At 44.7% G+C, this 6012-nt stretch overlaps 4 non-coding genes across 4 annotated transcripts; all 4 read left to right on the forward strand.

The window, feature by feature from the left end:
• Positions 1 to 752: 752 nt before the first annotated feature.
• Positions 753 to 834, forward strand: trnal-aag (transfer RNA leucine (anticodon AAG)). Its single transcript has one exon. It is a non-coding gene; the product is annotated as a tRNA-Leu (tRNA).
• A 1174-nt stretch (positions 835 to 2008) lies between these two features.
• trnam-cau (transfer RNA methionine (anticodon CAU)) lies at positions 2009 to 2080 on the forward strand. Its single transcript has one exon. It is a non-coding gene; the product is annotated as a tRNA-Met (tRNA).
• A 424-nt stretch (positions 2081 to 2504) lies between these two features.
• trnal-aag (transfer RNA leucine (anticodon AAG)) lies at positions 2505 to 2586 on the forward strand. The gene has a single exon. It is a non-coding gene; the product is annotated as a tRNA-Leu (tRNA).
• A 2721-nt stretch (positions 2587 to 5307) lies between these two features.
• Positions 5308 to 5389, forward strand: trnal-uag (transfer RNA leucine (anticodon UAG)). Its single transcript has one exon. It is a non-coding gene; the product is annotated as a tRNA-Leu (tRNA).
• Positions 5390 to 6012: the final 623 nt, after the last annotated feature.

A 6012-nucleotide genomic window follows, 5' to 3' on the forward strand; every position in this document is an offset into this window, starting at 1 on the left:
TCGAATAGTTGTGATGTCCATCCATCCATCCATCCATTATCCATCCCTATAGGGTAACAGGGGACTGAAGCCAATCCCAGCTGACAATGGGCGAGGGTGGGGTACACCTTGGACAAGTTGCCAGTCCATCACAGTGTAGTTGTGACGTCTCATCATAAATAGGAGGCCACTTCCATGTCTTGCTACAATAGTTTTCACATCTGTGAACCAAATGATAATGCATGCACTTCTGACCACGAATGAGAGCAGAGTGGCGCAGCGGAAGCGTGCTGGGCCCATAACCCAGAGGTCGATGGATCGAAACCATCCTCTGCTAATCTCTGTCCCACCTAGAAATCTCAACAGAGTGAAACATCACAAAATGTGGTGCTCTAAGTCTTCTGAGCACATGCTTAAGCATCAATTAATGTTTGTTACTTGCAGGATGGTTAACTGACCTTCACATGTTAAAGCTGATGGTGTGTAAAGTTCCAGTGCGACACATCCTGTTTGTACAAATCCAGTAAGGTCACCGCTGCAGTGGTGAGTTTCTTCTCCATGTTCACAGTTTCTGGGTAAAAAGTAGAGCGCTACAGTGCTTCACAATAAATAAGATTCTTCTTCCTGTGGGCCACTTCAAATTGATTGAAGTTGACCCACATTAACTGTACTTCCCGCAAAATGCATCGTCACATTGGAGGAATTCCTTTTGGTGCTATCCACCCGTTGCTACCCTCCAGCGGGTAGTAAACGCACTTCCCACTCAAGGATATGGTAGTGTGGCCGAGCGGTCTAAGGCGCTGGATTAAGGCTCCAGTCTCTCAGGAGGCGTGGGTTCAAATCCCACCACTGCCAATTGGCTATCTTTACCCATAGTAATGTTGCAAGAGCTTAGAATACTCCCTTTAGCAGTAACATATCTTACATTGTAACGATTACTGACTGTAACGTGTTGAAAACTGAAAAAGTAGGAAATGCAAATACATGACGTTCCTCAAGCCTTTAGATAGACCCGTTGGGTGCATTTGCACATCACAATACGTGGTGCTCTAAGTCTTCTGAGCACATGCTTAAGCATCAATTAATGTTTGTTACTTGCAGGATGGTTTACTGACCTTCACGTGTTGAAAGCTGATGGTGTGTAGAGTTCCAGTGCGACACATCCTGTTTGTACAAATCCAGTAAGTTCACCGCTGCATTGGTGAGTTTCTTCTCCATGTTCACAGTTTCTGGGTACAGTGCTTCACGAGAAATAAGATTCTTCTTCCTGTGGGCCAATTTCTTAGAAAAAACGTACCTTTCTGCTCCAACATTTCTGTGCCGTGATTTGTCAAATGTTGGAAATGTTGGAACTCCGGGAAGAATCCAAGACGCCGATTGGCTGACGAATTTTGGAGCCTGGGGACGTGATTGGCTCTCGCGTCCAACATTTCTCCAACATTTCCGCGACCAATCCTTCGGCAGCTGGGATTAAGGCTCCAGTCTCTCAGGAGGCGTGGGTTCAAATCCCACCACTGCAAATTGGCTATATTTACCCATAGTAATGTTGCAAGACTTTAGAATACACTTCTTTTAGCCCTAACATATCCTACCTTGTTACTATTACTGACTGTAACATGTTGAAAACTGAAAAACTAGGAAATGCATATACATGATATTCCTCAAGCCTTTAGATACACCCCATGGGTGCATTTGATTGAACTCACCCATAACAGCGGAGCTATAACATATCCTACATCAACTGTGCAACATTTGTTTAGGTTGTCACTCCTTTGAATGAGACAGTCGAATAGTTGTGATGTCCATCCATCCATCCATCCATTATCCATCCCTATAGGGTAACAGGGGACTGAAGCCAATCCCAGCTGACAATGGGCGAGGGTGGGGTACACCTTGGACAAGTTGCCAGTCCATCACAGTGTAGTTGTGACGTCTCATCATAAATAGGAGGCCACTTCCATGTCTTGCTACAATAGTTTTCACATCTGTGAACCAAACGATAATGCATGCACTTCTGATCACAAATGAGAGCAGAGTGGCGCAGCGGAAGCGCGCTGGGCCCATAACCCAGAGGTCGATGGATCAAAACCATCCTCTGCTAATCTCTGTCCCACCTAGAAATCTCAACAGAGTGAAACATCACAACATGTGGTGCTCTAAGTGTTCTGAGCACATGCTTAAGCATCAATTAATGTTTGTTACTTGCAGGATGGTTTACTGACCTTCACGTGTTAAAGCTGATGGTGTGTAGAGTTCCAGTGCGACACATCCTGTTTGTACAAATCCGCTGCAGTGGTGAGTTTCTTCTCCATGTTCACAGTTTCTGGGTAAAAAGTAGAGCGCTACAGTGCTTCACAATAAATAAGATTCTTCTTCCTGTGGGCCACTTCAAATTGATTGAAGTTGACCCACATTAACTGTACTTCCCGCAAAATGCATCGTCACATTGGAGGAATTCCTTTTGGTGCTATCCACCCGTTGCTACCCTCCAGCGGGTAGTAAACGCACTTCCCACTCCAGGATATGGTAGTGTGGCCGAGCGGTCTAAGGCGCTGGATTAAGGCTCCAGTCTCTCAGGAGGCGTGGGTTCAAATCCCACCACTGCCAATTGGCTATCTTTACCCATAGTAATGTTGCAAGAGCTTAGAATACACTTCTTTTAGCCCTAACATATCCTACCTTGTTACTATTACTGACTGTAACATGTTGAAAACTGAAAAACTAGGAAATGCATATACATGATATTCCTCAAGCCTTTAGATAGACCCGTTGGGTGCATTTGCACATCACAATACGTGGTGCTCTAAGTCTTCTGAGCACATGCTTAAGCATCAATTAATGTTTGTTACTTGCAGGATGGTTTACTGACCTTCACGTGTTGAAAGCTGATGGTGTGTAGAGTTCCAGTGCGACACATCCTGTTTGTACAAATCCAGTAAGGTCACCGCTGCATTGGTGAGTTTCTTCTCCATGTTCACAGTTTCTGGGTACAGTGCTTCACGAGAAATAAGATTCTTCTTCCTGTGGGCCAATTTCTTAGAAAAAACGTACCTTTCTGCTCCAACATTTCTGTGCCGTGATTTGTCAAATGTTGGAAATGTTGGAACTCCGGGAAGAATCCAAGACGCCGATTGGCTGACGAATTTTGGAGCCTGGGGACGTGATTGGCTCTCGCGTCCAACATTTCTCCAACATTTCCGCGACCAATCCTTCGGCAGCTGGGATTAAGGCTCCAGTCTCTCAGGAGGCGTGGGTTCAAATCCCACCACTGCAAATTGGCTATATTTACCCATAGTAATGTTGCAAGACTTTAGAATACACTTCTTTTAGCCCTAACATATCCTACGTTGTTACTATTACTGACTGTAACATGTTGAAAACTGAAAAACTAGGAAATGCATATACATGATATTCCTCAAGCCTTTAGATACACCCCATGGGTGCATTTGATTGAACTCACCCATAACAGCGGAGCTATAACATATCCTACATCAACTGTGCAACATTTGTTTAGGTTGTCACTCCTTTGAATGAGACAGTCGAATAGTTGTGATGTCCATCCATCCATCCATCCATTATCCATCCCTATAGGGTAACAGGGGACTGAAGCCAATCCCAGCTGACAATGGGCGAGGGTGGGGTACACCTTGGACAAGTTGCCAGTCCATCACAGTGTAGTTGTGACGTCTCATCATAAATAGGAGGCCACTTCCATGTCTTGCTACAATAGTTTTCACATCTGTGAACCAAACGATAATGCATGCACTTCTGACCACGAATGAGAGCAGAGTGGCGCAGCGGAAGCGTGCTGGGCCCATAACCCAGAGGTCGATGGATCGAAACCATCCTCTGCTAATCTCTGTCCCACCTAGAAATCTCCTCAGAGTGAAACATCACAACACTGCTAATCTCTGTCCCACCTAGAAATCTCAACAGAGGGAAACATCACAACATGTGGTGCTCTAAGTCTTCTGAGCACATGCTTAAGCATCAATTAATGTTTGTTATTTCCAGGATGGTTTACTGACCTTCACATGTTAAAGCTGATGGTGTGTAAAGTTCCAGTGCGACACATCCTGTTTGTACAAATCCAGTAAGGTCACCGCTGCAGTGGTGAGTTTCTTCTCCATGTTCACAGTTTCTGGGTAAAAAGTAGAGCGCTACAGTGCTTCACAATAAATAAGATTCTTCTTCCTGTGGGCCACTTCAAATTGATTGAAGTTGACCCGCATTAACTGTACTTCCCGCAAAATGCATCGTCACATTGGAGGAATTCCTTTTTGTGCTATCCACCCGTTGCTACCCTCCAGCGGGTAGTAAACGCACTTCCCACTTCAAATCCCACCACTGCCAATTGGCTATCTTTACCCATAGTAATGTTGCAAGGTCGGGTATGATTGGCCTTTACTCCCCCCTGCCAATTGAATGTATTCACCCATAGCTACCCTTTCTGACCGTTCAGTGTTTACAGAGAAAGATAGTTTTCTGATCTGCCTTCCATTTTGCAAGTCCACCTTACCTCAAAAGAAGAACAGTTCTGCAGAATAAGTGGGTAGGATTTTGTATTCTGGTAAAACACTCACAACACCAAAGGTATTCGAGGGTTTAGATGCACAGGAATACTCAGGTACACATCAACATTGGAAAGCAAAGCGGCAGGGTAACTGTTCTTAAGCATCACTTAAACATGCAGCCTGAATGCACAAACCAGTGTTATGTATATACAATTGGCAGTGGTGGGATTTGAAGCCATGCCACCTGAGAGACTGGAAGCCAAAACCAGAGCCATAGACCACTTGGCCACACTACGAGCCAGTGAGGTGCATTTTATGCATCTGCGGGTGCCAGCCGGGGTTGGCCTGTGCTAAATATGAATGTGACCTTGTTGTGATGGCTAGGTGTTAATTAGAAAACTTCACAATGTAAGTATGAAAGGATAAGGTGGATGGCATGGTATTTAGAAAGAGCAAAGGACAGCTTCAACCTATAAATTGAAACATGCTTCCTATGAGCCACTCTGCTCTCAGTTACTGTTAAAAGCACTGACAGGTATTCATGAGCAGCAGCAGTGGGATTCAAATCCATACCTTCTGAGAGGCTGGAGCCTTGATCTGACCAGACCCCTCGGCCACACTACCAGACCATGATGTGGCAAGTGTGTTTACACTGCTGTGGGTGGCAGCTGGGTTGGCTGGACGGTGCACAAGTTCAATGTGGGTCAACTATTTCTGAAATGCGTAAATGGGTAAACAGCAGAATGCATACATTGGAGGAATCGCTCATGGTGCCAAACGCACGTTCGAAAATGCGCTTTCCATATCAGTGTCTGGTAGTGTGGCCGAGCGGTCTAAGGCGCTGGATTTAGGCTCCAGTCTCTCAGGAGGCGTGGGTTCAAATCCCACCACTGCCAATTGAGTGAACTTGCAAACAGGACTCATGAGAGTATTTTCATTTTTAGTCTCAACAGTTGCTACCTTGACACTTTAAATTTGTCTTACTGACAGTTAATTGTTGAAAACTGCAAGACTATGAAATCCTCATTTATAGCTCGTTCCTTCATAATATATTTTCTACAGCAAGGACGTTTTCATAGAAGCTAGGATTCTATCATACCAAACCTGACAACAATAACCCCCCTTCTCCGCCGCTTACCTTTCACATTAGTAATCTTCCATACCTGAGTACATTTGCACATCCACACACTGCCATAGAGTAAGTGTCAGTATGCACTTACTTGGTTTGCTAATAAACTCAAAGCAGAAGAAGGGCACACTTACTTCATCAACTCCACAACATTTTTGTTGTTGCTCCTGTAAACGAGACAGTCGAATAGCTATGGCATCACATCCTAAATAGCAGTCCACTTCCATGTTTTGCTGCAGTCGTTTTCACACCTGATGTAGACCAAAAGATACGAAATTTGTTTGAAATCATCATCTCATCACAGTCCTAAGAGCAGAGTGGCACAGATGCAGCATGCAGCAATCATCCTCTGCTAATGTTAGCTGCGCTAAACTTGCTGTCCTGTAGTCC

This window comes from Seriola aureovittata, chromosome 8 (assembly GCF_021018895.1).
Source record: "Seriola aureovittata isolate HTS-2021-v1 ecotype China chromosome 8, ASM2101889v1, whole genome shotgun sequence".
Taxonomy (NCBI): Eukaryota; Metazoa; Chordata; class Actinopteri; order Carangiformes; family Carangidae; genus Seriola; species Seriola aureovittata.